Source organism: Microcaecilia unicolor, chromosome 6 (genome assembly GCF_901765095.1).
Source record: "Microcaecilia unicolor chromosome 6, aMicUni1.1, whole genome shotgun sequence".
Classification (NCBI taxonomy): Eukaryota; Metazoa; Chordata; class Amphibia; order Gymnophiona; family Siphonopidae; genus Microcaecilia; species Microcaecilia unicolor.
This window is the reverse complement of record NC_044036.1, coordinates 142,499,518-142,518,883: the sequence shown is the minus strand read 5'-3', so window position 1 is coordinate 142,518,883 and position 19,366 is coordinate 142,499,518. Positions and strand designations below refer to the sequence as shown.

At 44.6% G+C, this 19,366-nt stretch overlaps 1 protein-coding gene across 1 annotated transcript in view; it reads right to left on the bottom strand.

Moving 5' to 3' along the window:
* The window catches only part of CAMK1 (calcium/calmodulin dependent protein kinase I), a 182,669-nt gene that overhangs the window by 41,088 nt on the left and 122,215 nt on the right, over positions 1–19,366 (bottom strand). The window lies entirely within an intron of this gene.

Sequence of the window (19,366 nt, the reverse complement as noted above, 5' to 3'; positions counted from 1 at the left end):
ATCTCAGACTCAGAAGAACATGTGAAGATGTTAATTTTGATGACTTGTCTTGTTCTGATCTATTTTTAGGCTTCCTGTTAGTATAATATTAGATTTGAACTTTAGCACCTCCTAAATCAGGAAATTTATTTCAAGCAAACTTGTAACAATTAAGGCAGTGTTTAAGTTTTCCCACTTTCTCTAGGAAAAAACTGTATGAACTGTGGCCGTGGATCAGAGGACATGTTGCTTGGTGTGCACTGTTGGTTAGTATGTGAGGATGAGGAGATTATTGTAATTGCTGTGTCTAGCTAATGTGATTATCAGGTTATGGCATTTGTATATGATATGTTTGCTATTCCATATTTGTTATTGTTATAAATAATTTTGCCTATTGACGGATTATAAATCCTCCATTGTGAATTGCTTTGTACTGATAGTTGTCAAGAGAGACAAGGAAACATTCTTTTCTTATTTGTTCATGTTCGTCAACTAGTGATAGGAAAATCTATTGATCAGTCAGTGAGGTAATGTATCATTTGGTATGGCAAAAAAAAAATTTTTAAATTTCTACACACTGGGCTAGGTTACCAGGAAGGCAAAATACTAGGAGACTTTTTTCGTTTCTTACCCAGAATGCTCACAGGGAAGATCTATCTCAACAATATGGACAAAACCCAATCTTAACGCCATCCAAATCTTTGATCTAGTTACAATACTGTTTGGGTTGAAGGCATCTAAGATTGAATCACTGCCCAGCTTCATGGCGTTTTCATATTCAGGCTGTAGCAAGTGGGGCAACAGCCGATCAGAGCAGTGCAGTGCAGATAATGTTCTTAAAATCATCAACGCTGAGGAAAGTCAAGTGGCCAATCTAACTGAAGTGCAAACTTGGGCCATGCCGTTTTTGTAGGGTCAGGGATTTGGATTCCCTACACCAACTCCAGTCCTTACAGAAGAAAGGAATATTGCATCTCTTGAAGCAATAGGGTAAAAGAACTGGTTCCATCAATACAAGAAATACAAGAATAGTTTCCTCTTACAGTAGGTTAAAACTCAAATGTGGAATCTTTTACTAGACAGTGCCGTGGGTGTTCTGTCTCCGTCCTAATCCCATCGCTGCAGGTTCTGTCTCCATCCCCATCCTGTCCCCGCGGGCTCCGACTCCATCCCCGTAGGTTCTGTTCTCATCTGCAGAAGCCTTGAACACTTATGATTTTATATTTAAATCTTATTCTCCGAGGACAAGCAGGCTGCTTGTTCTCACTGATGGGTGACGTCCACGGCAGCCCCTCCAATCGGAAACTTCACTAGCAAAGTCCTTTGCTAGCCCTCGCGCGCCCGCGCGCACCGCGCATGCGCGGCCGTCTTCCCGCCCGAAACCGGCTCGAGCCGGCCAGTCTTCTTTTGTCCGCACTCGGTACGGTCGTGTTTTCGCCGTGTCGAGCCCCGGAAAGTCGACCTCGCGCGTCCAATTTGTTTGAACGTGTTTTTTTCCTTCGGGAAAGCTTTGTCCTAGTCGGGAAGTGCTCCGGAAACCCCCCGCCGGGTTTCGTGTAAATCCTCCCCGTACTTCCAGCTTTTTTGCCCCGGTAAGTTTTCTTTCGTCGTCGGGGTAGGCCTTTTTTCGGCCTCGGTCGAGATTTTTTCTCCCTCTAAATTTGGTGCTTCGAATTTCGCCATTTCGGCTTTTGATTTCGCCGGCGTGATTTTTCCGCCCATGACATCGAAGCCTTCCAGCGGCTTCAAGAAGTGCACCCAGTGCGCCCGGGTTATCTCGCTCACTGATCGACACTCGTCGTGTCTTCAGTGTCTGGGGGCCGAGCACCGCCCTCAGAACTGCAGTCTGTGTTCCCTGCTTCAAAGGCGGACTCAGGTAGCGAGACTAGCCCAGTGGAACGTGTTGTTCTCGGGCTCTTCGTCGGCATCGGCACCGGGATCTTCGAGTGCATCGACGTCGTCAGCGTCCAGACCATCTTCCTCGGCCGCCCCTGCATCGAGTGCATCGAGGCATCGGGCCTCTGCATCGGCGCCGAGACATCGGATAGCTGCATCGACGTCGGTGGTACCAGGACCTCGTCTGCTGATGTCGTCGGACGGTGGTGCATCGGGTGGAGTGCAGGTGAGGGCTGTCCATTCCCCTGCTGGTGGCGGTGAGCCCTCGGGTGGGTCTCCGCCTACCCTGAGGGCTCCTGCGGTACAGCCCCCCCGAGATCGACCTTCTTCAGTCTCGGCCCCGAGGAAGCGACGGGTGGATTCGACGTCCTCCTCGTCGGTGCCGGGGAGCTCCGGTGACATGCTTCGGAAGAAATCGAAGAAGCATCGACACCGGTCTCCTCCCCGTGTCGGCACCGAGAGCTCTGGGTCGCCGAGGGATTCGGCACCCAGCAGGCATCGGCACCGAGAGGACCGCTCACCCTCTGTTCAGGAGGTGTCGATGCGCTCCGCTCTGGACAGCCCGGAACAGCCTCCACGCCCGGAACAGGTACTGACGTCGACGCCTGCATCGACCTCTCAGCCTTTCTCTGCAGCCGCTCTAAACGAGAGCCTCCGGGCCGTTCTCCCAGAGATTCTGGGAGAGCTGTTGCGCCCTACCCCTCCGGTACCGGCGGTGCTTGCGCCACCGGTACCGTCGAGCGTGGCGCCGGCTGGCCCATCGCCCAGGTTGAGGTCCCCGACGTCGGTACCCGCGTGCGGTACCGACCGCGGCCACCTCCCAGGAAGGCTCCCCGACTACGTCGGCGGAGGGAGCTTCGCCGATGCGGGCGAGGGAGTCTACCTCTCGACGCCCCCATCGTGGACAGGGTTCCACGGAGTCGAGCAGGGCGAGGTTGCAGACACAGGTCCGTGAACTTGTGTCTGACACCGAGGGTGAGGCCTCGTGGGAGGAAGAGGAAGATCCCAGATATTTCTCTGACGAGGAGTCTGGGGGTCTTCCGTCTGATCCCACTCCCTCTCCTGAGAGACAGCTTTCTCCTCCCGAGAGTCTGTCTTTTGCCTCCTTTGTCCGGGAGATGTCTACGGCCATCCCCTTCCCGGTGGTTGTGGAGGACGAGCCCAGGGCTGAAATGTTTGAGCTCCTGGACTATCCTTCTCCACCTAAGGAAGCGTCCACTGTTCCCTTGCACCATGTCCTGAAGAAGACATTGCTTGCGAACTGGACCAAACCATTAACTAATCCCCACATTCCCAAGAAGATCGAGTCCCAGTACCGGATCCATGGGGACCCAGAGCTGATGCGCACTCAGTTGCCTCATGACTCTGGAGTTGTGGATTTGGCCCTAAAGAAGGCTAAGAGTTCTAGGGAACATGCTTCGGCGCCCCCGGGCAAGGACGCTAGAACCTTAGACTCCTTTGGGAGGAAGGCCTACCATTCCTCTATGCTCGTGTCCAAGATCCAGTCTTACCAGCTCTACACGAGCATACACATGCGGAATAATGTGCGGCAGTTGGCGGGCTTGGTTGATGCTCTTCCCCCTGAGCAAGCCAAGCCTTTTCAGGAGGTGGTCAGGCAGCTGAAGGCGTGCAGAAAATTCCTGGCCAGAGGAGTTTATGACACTTTTGATGTTGCGTCCAGGGCCGCTGCTCAAGGTGTGGTGATGCGCAGGCTCTCATGGCTGCGTGCCGCCGACCTGGAGAATAGAGTCCAGCAGCGGATTACGGACTTGCCTTGCCGTGCGGATAACATTTTTGGCGAAAAAGTCGAGCAGGTGGTAGAGTCTCTCCACCAGCGGGACACCGCATTCGACAAGTTCGCCCGCCGGCAGCCTTCAGCTTCTACCTCTACAGGTAGACGATTTTTCGGGGGAAGGAAGACTGTTCCCTATACTTCTGGCAAGCGTAGGTACAATCCTCCTTCCCGACAGCCTGCGGCCCAGGCTAAGCCCCAGCGCGCTCGCTCTCGTCAGCAGCGTGCGAATCAGCAAGGCCCCGCGGCTCCCCAGCAAAAGCAAGGGGCGAGCTTTTGACTGGCTCCAGCAGAGCATAGCCGACATCCAAGTGTCAGTGCCGGGCGACCTGCCTGTCGGAGGGAGGTTGAAAGCTTTTCACCAAAGGTGGCCTCTTATAACCTCCGATCAGTGGGTTCTCCAAATAGTCCGGCAAGGATACACCCTCAATTTGGCCTCTCAACCTCCAAATTGTCCACCGGGAGCTCAGTCCTACAGCTTCCAGCACAAGCAGGTACTTGCAGAGGAACTCTCCGCCCTTCTCAGCGCCAATGCGGTCGAGCCCGTGCCATCCGGGCAAGAAGGGCTGGGGTTCTATTCCAGGTACTTCCTTGTGGAAAAGAAAACAGGGGGGATGCGTCCCATCCTAGACCTAAGGGCCCTGAACAAATATCTCGTAAAAGAAAAGTTCAGGATGCTTTCCCTGGGCACCCTTCTCCCCATGATTCAGCAAAACGATTGGCTATGCTCTCTGGACTTGAAGGATGCCTACACACACATCCCGATACTGCCAGCTCACAGACAGTATCTGCGATTTCAGCTGGGCGCACGCCACTTCCAGTACTGTGTGCTACCCTTTGGGCTCGCCTCTGCGCCCAGGGTGTTCACAAAGTGCCTAGCTGTGGTAGCAGCGGCGCTTCGCAGGCTGGGGGTGCACGTGTTCCCATATCTCGACGATTGGCTGGTGAAGAACACATCCGAGGCAGGAGCCCTGCAGTCCATGCAGATGACTATTCGCCTCCTGGAGCTACTGGGGTTTGTGATAAATTACCCAAAGTCCCATCTTCTCCCAGTGCAGAAACTCGAATTCATCGGAGCCCTGCTGGATTCTCGGACGGCTCGCGCCTATCTCCCAGAGGCGAGGGCCAACAACTTGTTGTCCCTCGTCTCGCGGGTGCGAGCGTCCCAGCAGATCACAGCTCGGCAGATGTTGAGATTGCTGGGCCACATGGCCTCCACAGTTCATGTGACTCCCATGGCCCGCCTTCACATGAGATCTGCTCAATGGACCCTAGCCTCCCAGTGGTATCAGGCCGCCGGGGGTCTAGAGGACGTGATCCACCTGTCCACGATTTTTCTCGAATCCCTGTATTGGTGGACGATTTGCTCCAATTTGACTCTGGGACGTCCCTTCCAAATTCCTCAGCCTCAAAAAGTGCTGACCACGGATGCGTCTCTCCTGGGATGGGGAGCTCATGTCGATGGGCTTCACACCCAAGGAAGGTGGTCCCTCCAAGAAAGCGATCTACAGATCAATCTTCTGGAGTTGCGAGCGATCTGGAACGCTCTGAAGGCTTTCAGAGATCGGCTGTCCCACCAAATTATCCAAATTCAGACAGACAATCAGGTTGCCATGTACTATGTCAACAAGCAGGGGGGCACCGGATCTCGCCCCCTGTGTCAGGAAGCCGTCAGCATGTGGCTCTGGGCTCGCCGTCAAGGCATGGTGCTCCAAGCCACATATCTGGCAGGCGTAAACAACAGTCTGGCCGACAGGTTGAGCAGGATTATGCAACCTCACGAGTGGTCGCTCAATTCCCGTGTGGTGCGACAGATCTTCCGGGCGTGGGGCACCCCCCTGGTAGATCTCTTCGCATCTCAAGTGAACCACAAGGTCCCTCAGTTCTGTTCCAGGCTCCAGGCCCACGGCAGACTGGCGTCGGATGCCTTCCTCCTGGATTGGGGGGAAGGTCTGCTGTATGCTTATCCTCCCATTCCTCTGGTGGGGAAGACTTTGTTGAAACTCAAGCAAGACCGAGGCACCATGATTCTGATTGCTCCCTTTTGGCCGCGTCAGATCTGGTTCCCTCTTCTTCTGGAGTTATCCTCCGAAGAACCGTGGAGATTGGAGTGTTTTCCGACCCTCATCACGCAGGACGAAGGGGCTCTGCTGCATCCCAACCTCCAGTCCCTGGCTCTCACGGCCTGGATGTTGAGGGCGTAGACTTTGCCTCTTTGGGTCTGCCAGAGGGTGTCTCCCGCATCTTGCTTGCTTCCAGGAAAGACTCCACTAAGAGAAGTTACTTCTTTCATTGGAGGAGGTTTGCCGTCTGGTGTGACAGCAAGGCCCTAGATCCTCGCTCTTGTCCTACACAGACCCTGCTTGAATACCTTCTCCACTTGTCGGAGTCTGGTCTGAAGACCAACTCCGTAAGGGTTCACCTTAGTGCAATCAGTGCATACCATTACCAAGTGGAAGGTAAGCCGATCTCAGGACAGCCTTTAGTTGTTCGCTTCATGAGAGGTTTGCTTTTGTCAAAGCCCCCTGTCAAGCCTCCTACAGTGTCATGGGATCTCAATGTCGTTCTCACCCAGCTGATGAAACCTCCTTTCGAGCCACTGAATTCCTGCCATCCGAAGTACTTGACCTGGAAGGTCATTTTCTTGGTGGCAGTTACCTCGGCTCGTAGAGTCAGTGAGCTTCAGGCCCTGGTAGCCCAGGCCCCTTACACCAAATTTCATCACAACAGAGTAGTCCTCCGCACTCACCCTAAGTTTCTGCCAAAGGTTGTGTCGGAGTTCCATCTGAACCAGTCAATTGTCTTGCCAACATTCTTTCCCCGTCCTCATTCCTGCCCTGCTGAACGTCAGCTGCACACATTGGACTGCAAGAGAGCATTGGCCTTCTATCTGGAGCGGACACAGCCCCACAGACAGTCCGCCCAATTGTTTGTTTCTTTTGATCCCAACAAGAGGGGAGTGGCTGTAGGGAAACGCACCATATCCAATTGGCTAGCAGATTGCATTTCCTTCACTTACGCCCAGGCTGGGCTGGCTCTTGAGGGTCATGTCACGGCTCATAATGTTAGAGCCATGGCAGCGTCGGTAGCCCACTTGAAGTCAGCCACCATGGAGGAAATTTGCAAAGCTGCGACGTGGTCATCTGTCCACACATTCACATCTCATTACTGCCTGCAGCAGGATACCCGACGCGACAGTCGGTTCGGGCAGTCAGTTCTTCAGAACCTGTTTGGGCTTTAGGATCCAACTCCACCCCCCGAGGGCCCTGTTTGTTCTGTTCCAGGCTACACTCTCAGTTAGTTGGTAAATTTTTTAGGTCAATCTCAGTTATGTCCTCGCCGTTGCGAGGCCCAATTGACCATGGTTGTTGTTTTGAGTGAGCCTGGGGGCTAGGGATACCCCATCAGTGAGAACAAGCAGCCTGCTTGTCCTCGGAGAAAGCGAATGCTACATACCTGTAGAAGGTATTCTCCGAGGACAGCAGGCTGATTGTTCTCACAAACCCGCCCGCCTCCCCTTTGGAGTTGTGTCTTCCCTTGAAGTGTATTGTCTTGCTACATACTGGACTGGCCGGCTCGAGCCGGTTTCGGGCGGGAAGACGGCCGCGCATGCGCGGTGCGCGCGGGCGCGCGAGGGCTAGCAAAGGACTTTGCTAGTGAAGTTTCCGATTGGAGGGGCTGCCGTGGACGTCACCCATCAGTGAGAACAATCAGCCTGCTGTCCTCGGAGAATACCTTCTACAGGTATGTAGCATTCGCTTTACAGTATAAAAAGGCACAATATGCTGTGCAATTGTTGTGTATAAATTACAAATAGAAAACAATAATAACAATAACCAGCTATAATAACCCTTCTGCCATCACCACCTTCTACCCTTCCAACCCTAACAATAACTGACTTCTACTACCCCAAGGAATCCTAATCCACCCTGTTAAAATGTCCATGGGTACAAAATACAACCCTTAGAGGGGAGAAATAGAATGTTGGGTATCATTAGGAAAGCGATGGAAAACAAAAATAAGGCTATTATTCTGCCGTTGTATCGCTCCATGGTGCGACCACACCTCGAGTATTGTGTTCCATTCTGGTCGCCGTACCTCAAAAAAGACAGAGGGGCATAATCGAACGGGAATGCCCATCTCCATGGGCGTCTATGTCCGAAAACGGGTATGTGAAGAGGTGGGACAGACCATATTATCGAAAAAGATGGGCATCCATCTTTCGTTTCGAAAATACGGTTTGGACGGACCAGATGCCATGGATTTGGTCCCTTCTGAGATGGGCGGGGTTTTTTTTAGCAATAATGGAAACTAAAAACGCCCCGCTCAGAAACATCCCAATCCAAGCCATTTGGTCGTGGGAGGGACAAATGTACAACACTACCATAGCTCTTAGGGGTGAAGGGGGCAACTACATGTGGGTACAGTGGGTTTTAGAGGCCTCCCATTTACCACCACAAGTGTTACGGGTGGGGAGGATGGGCCTGGGTCTGCCTGCCTGAAGTGCACTGCAGTACCCACTAAAAGTGCTCCAGGGACAGGACTTGTTGCTGGTGTATAACCTTGGCACAGCAGTTCACACATGCAGACTAATCTCGCTGAAAACGTCCTTTATTTGAATAAGCACCTTTACTTACAGTTAACTGCAGATCAGAGGTTGTGCCCCACTGGCAAAGAGTCTCGGTGGTACTGAGATTAGCAATAGGTCCGAGCTGGCAGAATGGTGTACAATGCCCTCTTTCAGCAACATTCAAGGTAATAACTAACGTTCTCTATCGTGGGTAACACATGAAAGGGATCTAAAAGTGTCTTACACAAATGGCCACTACCTCATGGACTACCGGAAACACAACAGGGCACACTCTGACCCAGTAAGCAGAGGGAAAAGCACCATGGGAGTAGAGCCTACCAACTACCAACATCGTGAGCATTTAACACAAGCTAGTGGAATCACGGAGCCCAATACCCTATACCCACCACGATGCACTGGTGATGTGACTCTGCAGTGCCCTTAACAGAAAAGATGTCACATTCACCCGAGACCCACATCAGAACCAGGGAAAGCCTGTCAGAGGATAGAACACATTCTGCTGTCATGGAGGTGGGTAAGGCATTTGAGGCTGGCATACAGGCTGGGAAAAAAGTTTGTAAAGTGGGTTTTGTTTTGGTGGGAGGGGGTTAGTGACCACTGGGGGAGTCAGGGGAGGTCATCCCCGATTCCCTCCGGTGGTCATCTGGTCAGTTGGGGCACTTTTTTGGAACTTGGACCTGAAAAAAAGGGTCCAAATAAAGCGGACCAAATTCTCGTCAAAATCTCCCTTCTTGTTTCGATTATCAGCTAAAGACGCCCATCTCTCCTCGGCCGATAACCAAGCCCAAGTCCCGCCTTCGCCACGCCTCCGACACGCCCCCGTGATCTTTGTTCGTCTCCGTGACGGACTGCAGTTGAGGATGCCAAAAATTGGGTTTCGATTATACCGGTTTGGGCGCCCACGGGAAACGGAACGCCCATCTCCCGATTTGGGTCAAAATATGGGCGTCTTTCTCTTTCGAAAATAAGCTGGATAGTGGAATTGGAAAAGATGCAGAGAAGGGCGACAAAGTTGATACAGGGGGTGGGTCGGTTTCCCTATCAGGATAGGTTGAAGAGGCTGGGGCTCTTCAGCTTGGAGAAAAGGTGGCTGAGGGGAGATATGATAGAGGTCTATAAGATAATGAGTGGAATGGAACGGGTCGATGTGGTGCGTCTGTTTACGCTTTCCAAAAATACTAGGACAAGGGGGATTGCGATGAAGCTGCAATGTGGTAAATTTAAAATGAATTGAGGAAATTTTTCTTCATTCAACGCGTAGTTAAACTCGAATTCACTGCCAGAAAAGGTGGTTAAGGCGGTTAACTTAGCGGACTTCAAAAAAGGGTTGGACGGCTTCCTGGAGGAAAAAGCCATAGAATGTTATTGAATGGACGAGGGAATACAGTATTTCTAGGATGGGCGGGACAAATTGCTTGTTCTTTTGGCTGCTGTCGGTGACAGGGTACTGGGCTTGATGGACCCTTGGTCTGTCCCAGCATTGCGATGCTTATGTTGTAAAGATAATGGGCTAGATTCTATATATCACACCTATAAAAATCAGCGACAGGGTGCTGGGCTCGATGGACCCTTGGTCTGTCCCAGCATGGCGATGCTTATGTACTAAAATAGAAATATCTTGAATTGTCTAGAGTGCACTAACATATATCAAAAACTGGTGGATGCACTCTTGCTATACACTCTGTGGGAAATTGCACAATCCTGATATTTATCATATATTTTATAAACTAGCCTCAATAGCCCAGGGAACCATTAATTAGGACTCCACTGAATTGGCCTGTATCATGGGCTCCTCCTCCTTCCGAAAAAACATCCACAAGTACCAAAAAAACTCCCTACATAGGGGAGAAAAAGATCTTGTGAATAAAAAATGGATGAAGGGGTGTTTTAATGATCTAGTTCAAATATCAATATGGCTATAAATGCATTATACCACAGAGAGTATTAAATGGAAGTAAAGAAAATGTATGTATAGTCACTTCATAATCCTCTTAAAGCTATATACTGAAACGATATTCAAAGAAGAACCATTGTTTGGTTTAGAATCTTTTTTCAATGTTGGAATAAACCACTTATCTTAAAGCCTGGGAATGTTGTCACTTCCAAAACTCAAATTCGAGTCACCAAATTCACCAGAAACAATCCACCAGAAGCAATTGTAAACGGTTCTCAACTCTGGTTCATGTCCTTCAGTCACATATAGTTCCGGTTGTGAAGTGAAATATTTTAACGTGGGTGCTGCTAGAGCGGTAAATCTGCTCAGCCGTGATGTCTTCTTAATTTTCTCGACAGCAAGGGTCCCCACTGTTTCGCGTTCTTCATCAGGAGAAATATCCAAAAACAATTAAATATGTTTCTTTTCTATCCATCGCGAACCCTGGTTCAGAACATGGCGACTATTAATATAGAACGCCAACATTAGTAGCTCCACCCAGTGGGAGTTCCGTAGTTATTTCAGGTAGCCAATCAATGAACTAACCTGCTTGTATCCTATTATCCAATCACTTCTATTGAAAGATTTAAAGCGATACGATCCTCTTTGAGGAAGGTTAATACAAATTTTATAATAAAAGGATGTTATGCTGTACAGTTTGAAATTACTTTAGAATAAGTCTTGAATTTCCTAGAGAAGTTACCACTCACTATGATTACTTCTATTGATAATCTTGAATGTTAACATGTTGATATAAAGAATTTATATACACACGTATAAAAGAAATCCTCTCTTCAGATGATAATTAATCCTGAGTGTGTACTCTTTTGAAATTAAAAAAATGCTTCCCATTCCATCGGTCCGTTTAAACCTTCTGGATAAACAGTTTGCAAATAATAAATCCATTTCTGCTCCTTTTGATGTAAAACACGAGAAACATCACCTCTTCTGTTGTTGTTTATTAGTTGTTCAATAATTATACAACGTAGTTGTTCAAATTTATGATTGCTTTCTATACAGTGTTTAGCCAGAGGCATGTGTACTTTGCCCGATTGAATCGCATGTTTATGTTCCGAAAGTCTGATTTTAAACATGCGTTTAGTCTGACCTATATACCGTAAGCCACATGGGCATGTAATCATGTAAATTACTGCTTTTGATGTACATGAAGTCACTCCTTTTAGATATATCCAATTCTGTTTAGTTCTATCCCAGAATTTATTTGTTTCCTCCATAACTGTACACATAATACATTCTCCACATTTCTTATGGCCACATGTGTCATTGTCCTTGTGCCAAACATTTGTTCTAACATCTGAATGACATAAAACTTCTGCTAGATTTGCACGTCTGGAATATGATATCATGCATTTTTGTTTAGCAAACATTTGATGGGTAGATAGTATTTTCCAGTTCTTATATATAATATTAGCGACCCTAGGTGCCATTGATGTGTACTGCATAATGCAAACCGCTTTTTGATCTTTTGCAGTTTGATGTTCCTGAGATTTGGGTTCTAATAAATGTTCACGGTGATTGTAAAGAGCTCTTTTATAAGCTTGTTTCACAATTTTACTGGGATATCCTCTTTCCATGAGTTTATCTTTCAATTGGACAGCTGAATCTTTGTATTTCCGTGAATTATCACAGATGCGTCTATAACGTAAAAATTGTGCGAATGGAAGATTATTCCTAATATGAATTGGATGCATACTATCATAGGATAGTAATGAGTTACGATCAGTTGGTTTAGTAAAAACATCGGTTTCTAACTTATCTCTATTTTTATTGATCTTTACATCTAGAAAACTAATTTCATAATTATGAACCGTGTGTTGAAATTTGATCGTAGGATGGCATGCATTTAGATCAATCAGAAATAAATCTAACATTTCCAATGAAGAATCCCATAGAATAAAAACATCATCAATAAATCTCCACCAACATTTAGCATATTTGTACCTAGGGAGCTTATAAATGACATTTTCTTCCAGATGTGCCATAAATAAATTAGCAACTGCAGGAGCAAAAGCTGCTCCCATAGCAATTCCAGATAATTGCAAAAACAGTTCTCCATTGAACAAAAATAGTTATTGAATAAGGACAACTTCAACAACCTCAACAAAAAGTCAGTGGGAACTGTCACAGGTTTGGGACGTTGTTCCAAAATCAATTCAATGACACTTAGTGCCTCTTGTTGGGGTATCGCGGTATAAAGAGATTGAACATCCAACGTGACTAAAATACTGTGCTAGATTTGACTGGCAAAGTTTCTAATTTTGTCAGAAAGTGAGTCGTGTCTTTAATGTAAGATTTAGTATTAACCACTAAAGGAGCTAAGAATCCATCTATATATTTGCATGATCTTTCCAATAGGGAGTCTCGAGCTGACACTATAGGTCTACCTGGGGGTTCAACAAGAGTCTTGTGAATTTTGGGGAGAAGGTAGAAAATCGGGATTTTGGCTTTCTTATGATTTAAATATTTCATTTCATTTCTAGTCAGAAATCCAGTTTGGAATGCCTCGATGGTAATGGCTGACATTTCTTCTAGTAGGCTATCGGTAGGGTCTTTATCAATCCTTCGATACGTCTTAATGTCATTCAATTGTCTATACGCTTCTTTCAAATAATCATTAATATGAAGAATAACTATAGCGCCGCCCTTATCGGCACGGCGAATGACAATTTCTGTATCTTGAGCCAAAGATTGAATTGCTTCCCTTTCATCTTTAGAGACATTATGATTGAAATGAATATGTTGATGTTCCATTTGTTCTAAATCTTTCATAATGTGTCTATGAAAAGTGTCTATCACTGGATCTAACGTACCGGTAGGAATCCATGTACTTTTTTGATAGACTGTAGAATATCCCTTACGTTGTGTATCGTCTTGTCCGAAAAACATTTCAAACGTAAGGTTCTAATAAATTTAGCAATGTCCACCCTAGTTTGAAAGGGATCATATATCGTAGTTGGAACAAACGATAAACCTTTACTGAGTATTTGTATTTGTATAGGAGAAAAATTTTTTGTAGTTAAATTAACTACAGGGAGTCTTCCCTTTTGCGTGATCTCACTCGTGGTCTGGATTGCTCGAATGTTACTGTGGCCCTTCCATTCGAGCAATCCAGACCACGAGTGAGATCACGCAAAAGGGAAGACTCCCTGTAGTTAATTTAACTACAAAAAATTTTTCTCCTATACAAATACAAATACTCAGTAAAGGTTTATCGTTTGTTCCAACTACGATATATGATCCCTTTCAAACTAGGGTGGACATTGCTAAATTTATTAGAACCTTACGTTTGAAAATGTTTTTCGGACAAGACGATACACAACGTAAGGGATATTCTACAGTCTATCAAAAAAGTACATGGATTCCTACCGGTACGTTAGATCCAGTGATAGACACTTTTCATAGACACATTATGAAAGATTTAGAACAAATGGAACATCAACATATTCATTTCAATCATAATGTCTCTAAAGATGAAAGGGAAGCAATTCAATCTTTGGCTCAAGATACAGAAATTGTCATTCGCCGTGCCGATAAGGGCGGCGCTATAGTTATTCTTCATATTAATGATTATTTGAAAGAAGCGTATAGACAATTGAATGACATTAAGACGTATCGAAGGATTGATAAAGACCCTACCGATAGCCTACTAGAAGAAATGTCAGCCATTACCATCGAGGCATTCCAAACTGGATTTCTGACTAGAAATGAAATGAAATATTTAAATCATAAGAAAGCCAAAATCCCGATTTTCTACCTTCTCCCCAAAATTCACAAGACTCTTGTTGAACCCCCAGGTAGACCTATAGTGTCAGCTCGAGACTCCCTATTGGAAAGATCATGCAAATATATAGATGGATTCTTAGCTCCTTTAGTGGTTAATACTAAATCTTACATTAAAGACACGACTCACTTTCTGACAAAATTAGAAACTTTGCCAGTCAAATCTAGCACAGTATTTTTAGTCACGTTGGATGTTCAATCTCTTTATACCGCGATACCCCAACAAGAGGCACTAAGTGTCATTGAATTGATTTTGGAACAACGTCCCAAACCTGTGACAGTTCCCACTGACTTTTTGTTGAGGTTGTTGAAGTTGTCCTTATTCAATAACTATTTTTTGTTCAATGGAGAACTGTTTTTGCAATTATCTGGAATTGCTATGGGAGCAGCTTTTGCTCCTGCAGTTGCTAATTTATTTATGGCACATCTGGAAGAAAATGTCATTTATAAGCTCCCTAGGTACAAATATGCTAAATGTTGGTGGAGATTTATTGATGATGTTTTTATTCTATGGGATTCTTCATTGGAAATGTTAGATTTATTTCTGATTGATCTAAATGCATGCCATCCTACGATCAAATTTCAACACACGGTTCATAATTATGAAATTAGTTTTCTAGATGTAAAGATCAATAAAAATAGAGATAAGTTAGAAACCGATGTTTTTACTAAACCAACTGATCGTAACTCATTACTATCCTATGATAGTATGCATCCAATTCATATTAGGAATAATCTTCCATTCGCACAATTTTTACGTTATAGACGCATCTGTGATAATTCACGGAAATACAAAGATTCAGCTGTCCAATTGAAAGATAAACTCATGGAAAGAGGATATCCCAGTAAAATTGTGAAACAAGCTTATAAAAGAGCTCTTTACAATCACCGTGAACATTTATTAGAACCCAAATCTCAGGAACATCAAACTGCAAAAGATCAAAAAGCGGTTTGCATTATGCAGTACACATCAATGGCACCTAGGGTCGCTAATATTATATATAAGAACTGGAAAATACTATCTACCCATCAAATGTTTGCTAAACAAAAATGCATGATATCATATTCCAGACGTGCAAATCTAGCAGAAGTTTTATGTCATTCAGATGTTAGAACAAATGTTTGGCACAAGGACAATGACACATGTGGCCATAAGAAATGTGGAGAATGTATTATGTGTACAGTTATGGAGGAAACAAATAAATTCTGGGATAGAACTAAACAGAATTGGATATATCTAAAAGGAGTGACTTCATGTACATCAAAAGCAGTAATTTACATGATTACATGCCCATGTGGCTTACGGTATATAGGTCAGACTAAACGCATGTTTAAAATCAGACTTTCGGAACATAAACATGCGATTCAATCGGGCAAAGTACACATGCCTCTGGCTAAACACTGTATAGAAAGCAATCATAAATTTGAACAACTACGTTGTATAATTATTGAACAACTAATAACAACAACAGAAGAGGTGATGTTTCTCGTGTTTTACATCAAAAGGAGCAGAAATGGATTTATTATTTGCAAACTGTTTATCCAGAAGGTTTAAACGGACCGATGGAATGGGAAGCATTTTTTTAATTTCAAAAGAGTACACACTCAGGATTAATTATCATCTGAAGAGAGGATTTCTTTTATACGTGTGTATATAAATTCTTTATATCAACATGTTAACATTCAAGATTATCAATAGAAGTAATCATAGTGAGTGGTAACTTCTCTAGGAAATTCAAGACTTATTCTAAAGTAATTTCAAACTGTACAGCATAACATCCTTTTATTATAAAATTTGTATTAACCTTCCTCAAAGAGGATCGTATCGCTTTAAATCTTTCAATAGAAGTGATTGGATAATAGGATACAAGCAGGTTAGTTCATTGATTGGCTACCTGAAATAACTACGGAACTCCCACTGGGTGGAGCTACTAATGTTGGCGTTCTATATTAATAGTCGCCATGTTCTGAACCAGGGTTCGCGATGGATAGAAAAGAAACATATTTAATTGTTTTTGGATATTTCTCCTGATGAAGAACGCGAAACAGTGGGGACCCTTGCTGTCGAGAAAATTAAGAAGACATCACGGCTGAGCAGATTTACCGCTCTAGCAGCACCCATGTTAAAATATTTCACTTCACAACCGGAACTATATGTGACTGAAGGACATGAACCAGAGTTGAGAACCGTTTACAATTGCTTCTGGTGGATTGTTTCTGGTGAATTTGGTGACTCGAATTTGAGTTTTGGAAGTGACAACATTCCCAGGCTTTAAGATAAGTGGTTTATTCCAACATTGAAAAAAGATTCTAAACCAAACAATGGTTCTTCTTTGAATATCGTTTCAGTATATAGCTTTAAGAGGATTATGAAGTGACTATACATACATTTTCTTTACTTCCATTTAATACTCTCTGTGGTATAATGCATTTATAGCCATATTGATATTTGAACTAGATCATTAAAACACCCCTTCATCCGTTTTTATTCACAAGATCTTTTTCTCCCCTATGTAGGGAGTTTTTTTGGTACTTGTGGATGTTTTTTCGGAAGGAGGAGGAGCCCATGATACAGGCCAATTCAGTGGAGTCCTAATTAATGGTTCCCTGGGCTATTGAGGCTAGTTTATAAAATATATGATAATATCAGGATTGTGCAATTTCCCACAGAGTGTATAGCAAGAGTGCATCCACCAGTTTTTGATAGATGCTTATGTACTTAAATATGCCCTATGAAGCACTGTTATGATTTTTTAATCTGTGCATGAATAATAAGTAATCAACAATCTCAGGATTCAGTCTAGCTCTCCTGTCTTCCACAGTCCTTCCTGCAATAGAAGATGTCTTCTTGGAAGATGTGCAGGTAGCAGGAATGTACAGGATCCCCCATGCAAATTTTGCTAGTTGTGGCCAGCATGTTTGCTTGTTTTTCCAAAAAATCAAAGTATAATTTTCTGCATCACTCAAACATAACAGTCCAGTTCATTAACAGGCTTTAAAGTAGAAAATGACCCAGGGACAAAGTTTGCCCCTGTCTCCACAGGCTCAGTCCCCATCCCTGCCCTGTTGCTGTGGGATCTTTCTCCATCCCTGCCCCAACCCCTCAGGTTCTGTCCCCGCCCCGTTCCCCTGTCATTAACTACTTCCATGCCAGGTCTTGTCTTTAGCTGTCTGCAGGCTGTGCTCATAGCAACCAGATTTTATTACTGCTGTTTCCACCAGCTACAATAATTTTTAAGCTGTTTTTGTGATATCCAATTTTATTTCATATGAAATATATATCTAAATATGGGACGTTTTCAAACACAAAGCTGCCAAATACATACATAAATAATAAAATCCCTCATCCTTCCTTTTTAAGGCACTGCCTATCTAACTGGAACAGCTTTAGCCTTTTTACAGATGACCCACACAGAGGCAGTCTGTTATTTCTAATAATCTTTAGCTAGTGTTATCAATAGCATTTGCTATTGTTTTGGGTGAGCTAAAATGCCAGCAAGCTTTGCCTATTGGATTCAGCCCACATAATGGGTTAGCTAGGTCTCATGCCGTCTCCTGTCTCAATCTAACCTCCTTGGAAGTAAGGATTCATTATCCCAGCTCAAGATTTAAATGGATAGCTTTAGAGTTGGGCAGAATTATAAATACTTAACTCAGGGCTTTTTTTCAGGGGGTACTGAGTATCAGCACCTTTACCATTATCTGCTAAAATTGACCCATGGACCCCAAGTTTTAATGAAAGAGCTCAGGCTCTACACACCAATTCTGCCTTGTCATAGATTCTGTGACTGGTTGCAGGGGGCCTGGCTATTGTGGGGTGGGTCCCTCAGTGATCACCCCACCCCTGAAGGGTGGCCTGGCATTTGAGTACCAACACTTTTTTTTGCTAGAAAAAGCACACCGACTTAACTACTTTAAATCTAGGACACTGTGAAGAACTGATTTAGCCCAAACCATGAACAAGGATCCCGATTCCTAGCAGAAGCACAAACCATCTCTGTTTCTTTTCCAAATCCCTTCTCAGAAATTTCAGCATCCAATAATGAAAATCGTGCATCACAAGCAGTTTTTGTTTTTTGTGTTTTTGGAACGCTGCAAATTTTCTTCTGCTGGCAAAATACCTTCATGGCTTGGAGCAGAAGAAACATCAGATGTGGAACAAGTTATTCAGCTCTTCCAAGATAGTTTGGCCCCAAAACTGAAGCATTTCCAGCCAAGTAATTACCAACAATAAAAGCCATAAACATTTAATGCAAGTTCAAAAGCCCCAGTCCTGATTTATGATGCATGAGATGGCCCTCAAATTCCAATCACATGAAAATCTAGATTAAATCTTATTGTTTGGTAAACATGAGATGACAAATGAAAGCTAAGTGAACACAAAAGGAAAATTTAACAGGAGGAGATGTGGCTCCCAACGCAAAGCTACAGTGTTAACTGAACCTTTATTCATGAATAATGCAAGCAAGCCGACAAAAAAAAGGAGGAAAACAAAAACCTCATGCAATCCTGAGCAGCAAAGCAAAAAAGTGAGGTAAATACCAGGATTGCAAAATTTACATAACTAAGGACTTTGACATGTCTTGGACTCAAGGTTCCTTTTTTTTACTTCAATCTAACAGGCTTGTTTGACCCCTAGGCAGGCCCATGTGCCGAAACACGGCTGTGTCAGGTCCCTTTATATGACTACTACAATAAAAGTCCTTGCAGATTTTGCTTTGTTGCAATGCAAGTAAGCCTACATGGATTATATGGTTGAAATGGTTTCATGGCTAATATACTTTCTACATAAAATCACACACACAAAATTTAAACTTCTTAGGTGTTTCAGAAGCTGTTCCCGTTAGGGAAAGAATAAAACATAGCAATGCTGAGCTTCACACTGGCAGATGTGAATACTGGTCAAAAGCCCAACCATTTAGTAAATTATAGGAAACGTTGGAAAACAGGCAAGTGCATTCCTAAACGTGCTGAGGTTTGTTTTCATTTTAATTTGCTACAAAAAAAATCTTCCATACTTGTTCTGTCACATAGGGAGTGATTCTATATAAGGGGCTTACAAAAGCAACACTAAGCATATTCTATAATTGTGAACATAGACTATACCGCACTCAAGTCGAGGCTGAAAACTTGCACATAACATGTTTTTCATGCAAACATGGGCCAGCAAAAATGAGAGAACATTTGCTATGGATGCTATATATTTGAAGTAGCCCATAGCAGCCATGTACAGGATGGCAGACAAGTGGGTGAGCATTTCTTGCAGGATTTGAAAGTGTCATTCCACTGACAGAAATTGAAAGATGTCTTAATTCTTCTGAACTGCAGATTTTCTCTGCTTTTGAACACTTACCCCTTCCAGTTGTATCCCAAA